The sequence below is a fragment of the Oncorhynchus masou genome, chromosome 8 (assembly GCF_036934945.1).
Source record: "Oncorhynchus masou masou isolate Uvic2021 chromosome 8, UVic_Omas_1.1, whole genome shotgun sequence".
Taxonomy (NCBI): domain Eukaryota; kingdom Metazoa; phylum Chordata; class Actinopteri; order Salmoniformes; family Salmonidae; genus Oncorhynchus; species Oncorhynchus masou.
In genome coordinates, this window is record NC_088219.1 from 9,723,400 (window position 1) to 9,735,466 (window position 12,067).

The window sequence follows — 12,067 nt, forward strand, 5'->3', positions numbered from 1 at the left end:
GACCATTAATGCATAAATGTTTTGGTACCATTCCCCAGATCTGTGCCTTGACACAATCCTGTCTCAGAACTCTACAGACAATTCCTTTGACCTCTTGGCTTGGTTTTTGCTCTGACATGCACTGTCAACTGTGGGACCTGAGGGAGACAGGTGTGTGCCTTTCCAAATCATGTCCAATCAATTGAATTTACCACAGATGGACTCCAATGAAGCTGAAGAAACATCTCAAGGAGGATCAATGGAAACAGGATGCACCTCATCTCAATTTCAAGTCTCATAGCAAAGAGTCTAAATAATTATGAAAATAAGATATTTGTGTTTTTCATTTGTAATACATTTTCTAAAATGTCTAAAAACTTGTTCGCTTTGACATGATGGGTTAATGTTGCTGAGGATTTAAAAATAATCAATTTTAGAATAAGGGTGTAACGTAACAAAATGTGGAAAAGGGGAAGGGATCGGAATACTTTCAGAAAGCACTGTATATACATACATATATATAAGACAGGATGTATATACAGTGCCTTGCGAAAGTATTTGGCCCCCTTGAACTTTGCAAACTTTTGCCACATTTCAGGCTTCAAACATAAAGATATAAAACTGTATTGTTTTGTGAAGAATTAACAACAAGTGGGACACAATCATGAAGTGGAACGACATTTATTGGATATTTCAAACTTTTTTAACAAATCAAAAACTGAAAAATTGGGCGTGAGAGAGAGAGAGGACGGACACTCTCCAACAGAAACAAACTTTTCAACAGAGATCCCGACGACACACTGAGCGTATATATATATATATATATTGATTGCAATTGTTCCCGAATGAGTGAGCGTTCATGTGTAAAAGATTACCATTTAAAATGTTATAATTATCAACTCTGTAGTGACTTCTCAGCTGACCCCACTCCCCTTTTGTCTAACAAGCCACCATGTCGGTTTAGCCCACTAGGGCACATTCCCCTATAATTTCTTGTAACCGTATTTACTTTGTTTGTTTGTGTGTGCACTTCTGTGATTGTTTAGTTAAATTACTATAGCGGCTGTGAACGACCTTGTTTTCATAACAATAATATCTATGTCAAATCAACTTTCTAAGAACATGACTGTTGTCATCAACCAGAAACTGAGCATACTGTCATTTGACTTTTCAACATTTTTTCACTTTATTACTCAAAATGATGGAAGAGGGCACTGGTGCTGGAATGGCAGAGAATGGCAGAGAGGTTCGGGGCAATTTCCAAGTCCCCAGGAAGATGTTCCGGGGCAGGCAGAGTTGATTTCAGGCAATGAGCGTGGCAGAATGGACTCCCTTCCACAATGGCACCAGTAGACCAGTTAATCAAGGGATTGTGTCGCTGGAGCCAAGAGAATCCAAATACCACAGGAACCTGCGGAGGCTCAATGAGCAGGAATTGGATCGTCTTGCTGTGGTTCCCCGACACTCGGAGGTTGATGGGGGTGGTATGGTGGGTGACCGGGCCTATATGGCACCCAACCAGCGCGCTAACATCCATGGGAATGGAGAGGAGCTGAGTGGGGATGCCCAGCTCGGACGCCAGGGTAACGTCCATAAGACTCATTTCGGCCCCCGAGTCGATGAGTATCTGGAGAGACTTGGCCTGGTCGTCCCACAGCAGGGTGTCATGGAGAGGGGTGCAAGTAGGGGGAGGAGCAAAATGATACTTAAGACCCACCAGAGTACTCATGCCTACCAATGACCTAGGTCCCTTAACGACCGGCAGTATCGCAATACAGACAACTCTGGGTGTATTGCCTCGCTCTGACGAGCTGCATCGGCCCGGGAAGAGGCAAATCGGCAGTCTTCGGAGGCTATTGGAGGAACTCGGGTAAGCTTGGATCATCTCGGGGACAAAGATGCTGGGGACTTCCAGGGTGTTCATCAGATGCACAGTAGAATCGTTGTGTGAGCGATTTGGACCACAATCAGAACTCTTCTCCCTCCTTACGTACCCGTAGCGGACCATCGATCCAGATGGTTGAAGCGATTACTGAGTCGAGATCCATTGGTAGTTCCCAGGCTGCCAGCTCGTCCTTTACTTCCTCCGATAATCCGTGCAGGAACGTGTCGAACAGTGCTTCCGGGTTCCAGGCACGCTCTGCTGCGAGAATGCGAAAATCCACCGCATAGTCTGCCACACTGAGGGAGTCCTGCCGAAGCTCAAGTAACTTCTGGGCAGCTTCTCTCCCGGACACCGGAGCCTCGAAAACCTTTCTCACCTCCGCCACAAATACCTCCAGACTGAGATTGTTGCTCCCACACCGCCGTGGCCCAGGCGAGTGCCCTCCCGGACTACAGCGTAATAATGTACGCTATCTTCAAGTGGTCCGAGGGGAACAAAGAATGCTGCAGCTCGAAAATGAGGGAGCACTGGAGAGAAAGGACCTGCAGGTTGTGGAATCTACATCGTAGCGCTCCAGGGGAGGTAAGCGGGGTTCCCGGGAAACCGGGGTGACGGCGCTGCAAGCAGCCGGGTCATTGAGGGGCTGGGAGTTTACCATCGTGGCTGCCTAGTAGGCAACCCATGGAATTGCTCCCCTCAAAGCGTCCAACACTAGGTCTTGGCGTTTGGCCACGTCCTGAACCCTTCCATCAGACCGCGAAGCAACTCCTCGTGTCTACCAATGAGGGCTCCTTGGGTGGAGATGGTGTTGCAGAGCTGGTCCAAGTCTGCTGGGTCAGTCTTGATCAGTTCGTACTATTACGTTTCAGGTAAGATCCAAATGCAGACTGTGTTGAAGTAACAATGCTAATTACAGCAAGGCTGAAAGACCCTCCCTCATTGATATAGAAATCCTTCGACTCCACCACTGCTGTGGTGCCAACCAGACCATCCGGTGAGACACACAGGATCCCCAGACCCCATGACCCAAAGTCCTGACTCCTGCACATCCATCCCTGTAGCCATTTTAAATGCCTTGATGTCCTCTTCGTTATCTGTCCCCCACTTAACAGACAACACCACAGCGACGGCGTAAAATGCTTGGCCCTAACTGTTCCATAATTGCTGGCTGTCAACTTCCCTCTCCTCATGATGTGCCAGTTGGGGTTGGTGCGCTGTCCAACGGTTGCCTGTCGTATAGCCTCCTGCTTCTCCAGCAACAGCGCCATGCCAGTTGGGATGCCTGCATGCCCCAGGTGCCCTTGTTTAAAAAAATAATGTGTCACACCCTGATCTGTTTCACTTGTCTTCGTGCTTGTCTCCACCCCCCACCATGTTTCTCCCATCTCCCCTCATTATCCTCTGTGTATTTATACTTGTGTTTTCTGTTTGTCTGTTGCGAGTTTGTTTTGTTTGTCAAGCCTACCAACGTTTTCCCCTTTGCTCCTGTCTTTTCAATAGTTCCTTTTTTCTAGTTTTCCCAGTTTTGACCATTCTGCCTGCCCTGAGCCCCACCACAATGGGTTATTGACCTCTGCCTGCCCTGACCCTGATACTGCCTGCCGTTCTGTACCTTTTGGACTCTGATCTGGATTACTGACCTCTGCCTCTGTCGTTTTGCCTGCCCCCAGTTCTAGTAATACACTTTTATTTCTTCGACACTGTCTGCATCTGGGTCTTCCCTAAAAAGTGATAGTATGAACTGGCCCTGACCGACCCAGTTGACTCAGACCAGCTATACAATGCTGTCTCCCTGCAAGAAGATACCATAGGATGACACGAGGAGTTACTGCAATGTCTTACCAGGACCTCCGGGAGATGTTCAGTAAGCCCCGGGCCACTTCGCTTCCGCTGCATCAACCCTATGACTGCGCGATTGACCTTCTTCCAGGCACCACTCCGCCCCAGGGATGACAGTACTCTCTGTCGGGTCTGGAGACCAAGGCTATGGAGACCTACATTGAGGACTCCCTAGCTGCAGGGTTCATCCGTCCTTCTGCCTCCCCTGCCGGCATAGGGTTCTTCTTTGTGGAGAAGAAGGACAAAACCCTGTGCCTGTGCATCGACTACTGGGGCCTCAACAAAATCACAGTGAAGAACCGAGACCCGCTACCACTCATCTCCTCAGCCTTTGAGCCGCTCAAGTGGGCCACCGTGTTCTCCAAGCTGGACCTACGGAACGCCTACCACCTGGTGCAGATACAGGAAGGCGATGATTGGAAGACTGCCTTCAACACATCCAGCGGTCACTACGAGTATCTGGTCATGCCATTTTGCCTTACCAACACTGTGTTCGAGGCTCTGGTTGATGATGTTCTCCGCGACATGTTGAACCAGTTCCTCTTTGTCTACCTTGACAACTTGTCTTCTCCTTGTCTTCTCCCACTCAGCCTAAGAACACGTGCTCCATGTCCGACAGGCTCTCCAACGCTTCCTGGAGAACCGGCTTTTTGTGAAAGCGGAAAAGTGAGATTTCCATCGCTCCACCATCCCCTCCCTGGGTTACATCATCGCTGCATGGAGTGCTCGTGATGGATTTCAAACTACTTTTGTAATACAACTTTAGGTATTTTTTTACGTAAATAATCAATAAAATTTAAGACAGGATCATCTGTGTTCAATACAGGAGGAAAACAAACTGTAGCATGCTTTCTGGTCACACACATCTAACACTACACTTCAAGTTACCCTCTTTCAAGATGGCCATACTTCTTCATTACACAAAGAAAAAACCTCAACCAATTTCTAAAGACTGTTGACACCCAGTAGAAGCGATAGGAACTGCAAGAAGTTCCCTTAGAAATCTGGAGTCCCAATGAAAATTAGTGAAAAGACAGTGACCTCACCAACAAAAAAATCTGAATCGTTTGTCCTTGGGGTTTTGCCTGCTAAATAAGTTCTGTTATACTCACAGACATGATTCAAACAGTTTTAGAAACTTCAGAGGGTTTTCTATCCAAATCTACTAATAATATGCACATCTTATCTTCTGGGGATGAGTAGCAGGCAGTTGAATTTGGGCATGCTTTTCATCCGGACGTGAACATACTGCCCCCTGTCACCAAGAAGTTTTAAGAGCTAAATGTGGTAGAGAGAATCTCCTGGTCACCTATACAGACCTGCTAACAGGAAGGATGTTAAGTGCCACATGACTTTCAATGCATGACTTTGAACACCTTGAAATGTATTCAATGTAAGAAATGTGCTATATAAATAAAGTATAATATGATTGATGATATGGTATCCGGGGTAATCTGGTTAATGATTATATAATTGTCTCTTTCCTTGCAGAACGTTGACAGCTGTATAGAACACATTGTATTGCTAAGATACTCAAAGTTAACTTAATTGCTACACTCACCAACACAAGATAAACTTTAACCCTCATGCTGGCGCTTTCTAAACCGGTAAGTTTACCCTCACTATAGCTGCACTTCCTCAAATGACCAGACTTCCAGTGGTCTTCTCCCCTTTTAATGGTCTAATGCTCATCCTTGAAAAATGTCATAAGGTCTGAAAAAGACACCAAAGTCGACATATTGTTCAAACTATCTATTTTTTTTTATTTTATCTACTGCTCTAGTAACTAGCTAGCTAAAGTGTAGTCAGTGGCTAGCTAAGACAGAGAAAGGGGGACTTCATGGATTGGGCACAGAAGGGCTCTGGGCACAAAGGTCTCTGATCGCACTAGTGAACAGTAGCTCACGGTGTCGGCTAGAGATGACATGCATGGGCTTCCTGCAGGAATTTGTAGTCTCTTGTAGTGGAGGTCTCCGTGCTTCTATTGTACACCTGCATTGCTTGCTGTTTGGGGAATTAGGTTGGGTTTCTGTATAGCACTTTGTGACATCTGCTGATGTAAAATGGCTTTATAAATACATTTGATGGATTGATTCTTGTTTGCTAATTAGCATTACAAAAAAAAGTGGAGTAAAGTGAGGCGAATACATTGAGAAAATCACCTTGTCCTAGAGAGAATGACACTGTTATCAAAACTTCACGCCAGGGTAAACTACACGAAACACTTACCTCATATGTAGTAGTTTAAAATCCCAGATGCAAAAATGAATGGGAAAAAAAAGTTTGGAACCATTACTGGGTTTTACCTCTAGGTTTTTCTTATTTGAATGATAGAAAAGTGTATTTGAAAGAATCTGTCCCCTGTTCGCTCTTTCTCTAACTTTAATCCCCTGTCAATCAAACAATGTCACTGCTAAAGGAGCTCTGCCAGAAGAGAGTGAATGAGAGGAGGGGGAGTGGGGCTCAGGTCTCAGGTGTGACATTAAATTAACTAATACCCTCAAATATGGGGTTGGTGAGTGAGAGTGTGAGTGTTACTCAAAAGTGCAAGAAATCTTTCCTTGGGAGAAATCTTTCCTAATGTTGTTATATTCCAATATAGAACCGTCATGGTGGCCTAGAGTCAGTTGAAACTGCCACGTTTACTTCTAAGTGAACTGGCAGACAGTAAAAAAATATTTTCACAACTTTTTACCTGTCAATCAATCGCGCCGCTGTTTTCTTCGACGGCGTGCCGCACGAAGATGATTCTTATCAGATCCTAAAAGGCCCCGAAGTTTTGTGATGTGCTTGCATGACACGGAGGGCTCTCTCTCTCTCTTTTCTTCTTTGTGCATGTAGATCCATTTTTTGAAAAGCTCTGTTTATATATGAATCTTAATGTTAAACATCACAGACAAACTGAATTGGTCCACCCACACAGACAGCATCGTGAAGAAGGCGCAGCAGCGCCTCTTCAACCTCAGGAGGCTGAAGAAATTCGGCTTGTCACCAAAAGCACTCACAAACTTCTACAGATGCACAATCGAGAGCATCCTGTCGAGAGCATCCTGTCGGGCTGTATCACCGCCTGGTACGGCAACTGCTCCGCCCACAACTGTAAGGCTCTCCAGAGGGTAGTGAGGTCTGCACAACGCATCACCGGGTGCAAACTACCTGCCCTCCAGGACACCTACACCACCCGATGTCACAGGAAGGCCATAAAGCTCATCAAGGACAACAACCACCCGAGCCACTGCCTGTTCACCCCGCTATCATCCAGAAGACGAGGTCAGTACAGGTGCATCAAAGCAGGGACCGAGAGACTGAAAAACAGCTTCTATCTCAAGGCCATCAGACTGTTAAACAGCCACCACGAACATTGAGTGGCTGCTGCCAACACACTGACTCAACTCCAGCCACTTTAATAATGGGAGTTGATGGGAATTGATGTAAAATATATCACTAGCCACTTTAAACAATGCTACTTAACATAATGTTTACATACCCTACATTATTCATCTCATATGTATACGTATATACTGTACTCTATATCATCTACTGCATCTTTATGTAATACATGTATCACTAGCCATATCTTTATGTACATATTCTTTATCCCTTTACACTTGTGTGTATAAGGTAGTAGTTTTGGAATTGTTAGTTAGATTACTCGTTGGTTATTACTGCATTGTCGGAACTAGAAGCACAAGCATTTCGCTACACTCGCATTAACATCTGCTAACCATGTGTGTGTGACAAATAAATTTGGTTTGATTTGATTTTTATTTAATATATTACAACATGAATGAAAATGACATATATATGGATGTTGCAAAAAAAAAAGATTGATAAATGTTGAATTAACATGGAAATGACTAAAAGTAACTCCACTACATGTAACTGTTATTCTTAAAGAGTCTTGGCCAGTGTCTTGCCTTGCGTTTGGTGTTGCTTTCTATTGACTGACTTTTTGAAATCATGAGATGAAAGCCTTACTACCTTATTAAGGTAAGGTTTGAGTGACTAATGAGCACCTCTAATTAGCCTCTATTCCCAGAGTATCTGAGGAGCGTAGGGAGAAGGAAGAATGGAGTGTACAGGTGTGTGTGTGAATAACACACTACAGGTGGACAATACAGGGCAGGTAGTAAGAGAGAGAAACAGTTGAGGAAGAAGTGATGATGTCACAATGGGGAGCTTTAGAATCTTGTTAGTTTGAACAGAGTTTATGATGAGGAGGGTAACTAGACTAACAGGTCCTCAGGTGAGCTCTCCCTCCCCAGACTCAGCTTGTTGTTGAGATGACAGACAGACAGGTGAGTGTCGCTGCTGCAGGTGAGACCAAAGTTCAGCTGAGTTCAGGGCTCGTATTCACAAAGAGTCTCAGAGTGCTGATCTAAAGTCAGTATGAGCTTTTAGATAACAATGAATCTAAGATTATGTGGGCGGGGGGAGGGGGGGGGGGTGTATCAGCGCTCCTACCTAGAGATGCTTTATTTGTTATTGTGCCTGGTGCCTTTGTGTCTGTAGTGCTGTAACTCAGATGGACGGATGGGTGATGACATCACCATGCTTAACCTCTCACCTCCACAGTGCTCCATACTGTTACCCTTTGATCAAACATACCAGGCAGTCACATGCTGCTCTGTATTACTGGTACCAGACTGGACACTGTTTACCTGGGCCTGTATTCATGAAGTGTCTCAGAGGAGGAGTGCTGATCTAGGATCAGGTCCCTGCTGCCCATTAATCCTATTAATTATGATCTGAAAGGCAAAACCTACTGAGTTGCTTTGTGACTACGTGCCTTTAGCCTGCTGAATCTCCTCCTCTGGGTTTAATTTACATCAGTCAAATGGGACTAATCCAAACTCCCTTTAAATGGCCCAGTGTATTACAGACCCAGTGGGTGACTAAAATGTAGCTTGTTATTAATTCAATGAAAATTGCCCTAATGCTAATACTGCTCCCTAATGATGTGTATTAGTTAGAGCAGTGGTGAGCCAGACTACTCCTGGAGAACTACAGGTGTTACTCCCAAGAGGTGCAGGGAGACCACTACTCCTGGGGAACTACAGGTGTTACTCCCAGGAGGTGCAGGTAGACCACTACTCCTGGAGAACTACAGGTGTTACTCCCAAGAGGTGCAGGGAGACCACTACTCCTGGGGAACTACAGGTGTTACTCCCAGGAGGTGCAGGGAGACCACTACTCCTGGGGAACTACAGGTGTTACTCCCAGGAGGTGCAGGGAGACCACTACTCCTGGGGAACTACAGGTGTCACTCCCAGGAGGTGCAGGGAGACCACTACTCCTGGGGAACTACAGGTGTTACTCCCAGGAGGTGCAGGGAGACCACTACTCCTGGGGAACTACAGGTGTCACTCCCAGGAGGTGCAGGGAGACCACTACTCCTGGAGAACTACAGGTGTTACTCCCAGGAGGTGCAGGGAGACCACTACTCCTGGTGAACTACAGGTGTCACTCCCAGGAGGTGCAGGGAGACCACTACTCCTGGGGAACTACAGGTGTCACTCCCAGGAGGTGCAGGGAGACCACTACTACTGGGGAACTACAGGTGTCACTCCCCAGACACACCATATCTTTAGCCTGTTTCCAGATCTGTTTGGGCTGTCTTGCCAACACATGCTGTGACAATGACCATAGTAGTTTGCAAAATAGCACCAACAGATCAGGGACCATGCAAAGTCAGCTTACCATAGCTCCAAACCATCTCACTGTAGTTACAATATGCTAATTCTTCCCCCTCTCTTTTTATGATATGAGCTGTACATTTTGTTAGTATTTTTGCATGACAAAACAGAAGAGTAACAGGTATCCATTATTCTTTGTGATCCATTGGTTCTTGTAAGTTTGAGGCTTAAAGAGGTGGGCTCATACTTCCATCCAGGTTAATCAACAGGTTTGAGGTTTAAAGATTTGGGCTCATACTTCCATCCAGGTTAATCAACAAGTTTGAGGTTTAAAGAGGTGGGCTCATACTGCCATCCAGGTTAATCAACAGGTTTGAGGTTTAAAGAGGTGGGCTCATACTTCCATCCAGGTTAATCAACAGGTTTGAGGTTTAAAGAGGTGGGCTCATACTGCCATCCAGGTTAATCAACAGGTTTGAGGTTTAAAGAGGTGGGCTCATACTGCCATCCAGGTTAATCAACAGGTTTGTGGTTTAAAGAGGTGGGCTCATACTTCCATCCAGGTTAATCAACAGGTTTGAGGTTTAAAGAGGTGGGCTCATACTGCCAGCCAGGTTACTCAACAGACAATTGTGAAATGATTATACATTAGTTTTGTAGATGATTTGCTTTCTGCAGTATTTTTTTTAAATATTTGTTTTAAATGCAATGGATATTGCTTTTTAATCCAGGGCTAGACTTAATCTGTGTCCAGGAAACCAGCCCAATGAGTTTACAGACACTGAGGCTATATAGAGTTGTGGGACAGTCTCAGCAATAATCCTTATGCAGTAAGGGGATATTTCTGACAAAGGCCTAAGAGACAGTATAACAATTACCGCCAGTGTAGTGAATGAGGATGAAAATCTGGTGTCTCCCAAAAGGCACCCTGTTCCTTTTATAGCGCACTGCCATGGACCAGGGCTCACTGCCTTGGACGAGGGCTCACTGCCTTGGACGAGGGCTCACTGCCTTGGACCAGGGCTCACTGCCTTGGACGAGGGCTCACTGCCTTGGACCAGGGCTCACTGCCTTTGACCAGGGCTCACCGCCTTGGACCCGGGCTCACTGCCTTGGACCAGGGCTCACTGCCTTGGACCAGGGCTCACTGCCTTGGACCAGGGCTCAATGCCTTGGATCAGGGCTCATTGCCTTTGACCAGGGCTCACTTCCTTGGACCAGGGCTCACTGCCTTTAACCAGGTCTCACTGCCTTGGACCAGGGCTCACTGCCTTTGACCAGGGCTCACCGCCTTGGACCCGGGCTCACTGCCTTGGACCAGGGCTCACTGCCTTGGACCAGGGCTCACTGCCTTGGACCAGGGCTCACTGCCTTTGACCAGGGCTCACTGCCTTGGACCAGGGCTCACTGCCTTTGACCAGGGCTCACCGCCTTGGACCCGGGCTCACTGCCTTGGACCAGGGCTCACTGCCTTGGACCAGGGCTCACTGCCTTGGACCAGGGCTCAATGCCTTGGATCAGGGCTCATTGCCTTTGACCAGGGCTCACTGCCTTGGACCAGGGCTCACTGCCTTTAACCAGGTCTCACTGCCTTGGACCAGGGCTCACTGCCTTGGACCAGGGCTCACTGCCTTTGACCAGGGCTCACTGCCTTGGACCAGGGCTCACTGCCTTTGACCAGGGCTCACTGCCTTGGACCAGGGCTCACTGCCATGGACCAGGGCTCACTGCCATGGACCAGGGCTCACTGCCTTGGACCAGGGCTCACTGCCTTGGTCCAGGGCTCACTGCTCTTGACCAGGGCTCACCGCCTTGGACCAGGGCTCACTGCCTTTGACCAGGGCTCACTGCCTTGGACCAGCGCTCACTGCCTTTGACCAGGGCTCACTGCCTTTGACCAGGGCTCACTGCCATGGACCAGGGCTCACTGCCATGGACCAGGGCTCACTGCCTTGGACCAGGGCTCACTGCCTTGGACCAGGGCTCACTGCCTTGGACCAGGGCTCACTGCCTTTGACCATGGCTCACTGAATTTGACCAGGGCTCACTGAATTTGACCAGGGCTCATTTCCATAGAGAGGGAAATGAATGCACAGTAGGAACAGCTAAAAAAGTGTATTGTATGAGTTGCAATAAGGCACTTGTTAAGGATTTGTCAAAAAATATACTATTAAAAAACATGAGCTGGTGCACACCCAGTGTCATGCTCTGACCTAAGATATCCCTGTATTCTTTATATTTTGGTTAGGTCAGGGTGTGACGAGGGTGGGTACGCTAGTTTTTGTATTGTCTAGGGTTTTTTGTATGTCTAGGATTTTTGTAGGTCTAGGTGATTTGTATGTCTATGGTGGCCTGATATGGTTCCCAACCAGAGGCAGTTGTTTATCGTTGTCTCTGATTGGGGATCATATTTAGGTAGCCATTTCCCTTTGATGTTGGTGGGATCTTGTCTATGTGTAGTTGCTTGTCAGCACTCGTTTGTATAGCTTCACGTTTCGTTTTGTTATTTTGTTAGTTTGTTCAGTGTTCATTCTTTTAATAAATAAGAATGTATGCATACCACGCTGCGCCCGGTCCGATCCTTATACCGAATGTGACACCCAGAAAAAATAGTTTGTGTGGAGGTACTGACTAATGCCGAATAAACTATAAATTATCCAAATAAAGAACGTTGCACTGTCACGCCCTGACCTTAGAGATCCTTTTTTATGTCTCTGTTTTGGTTTGG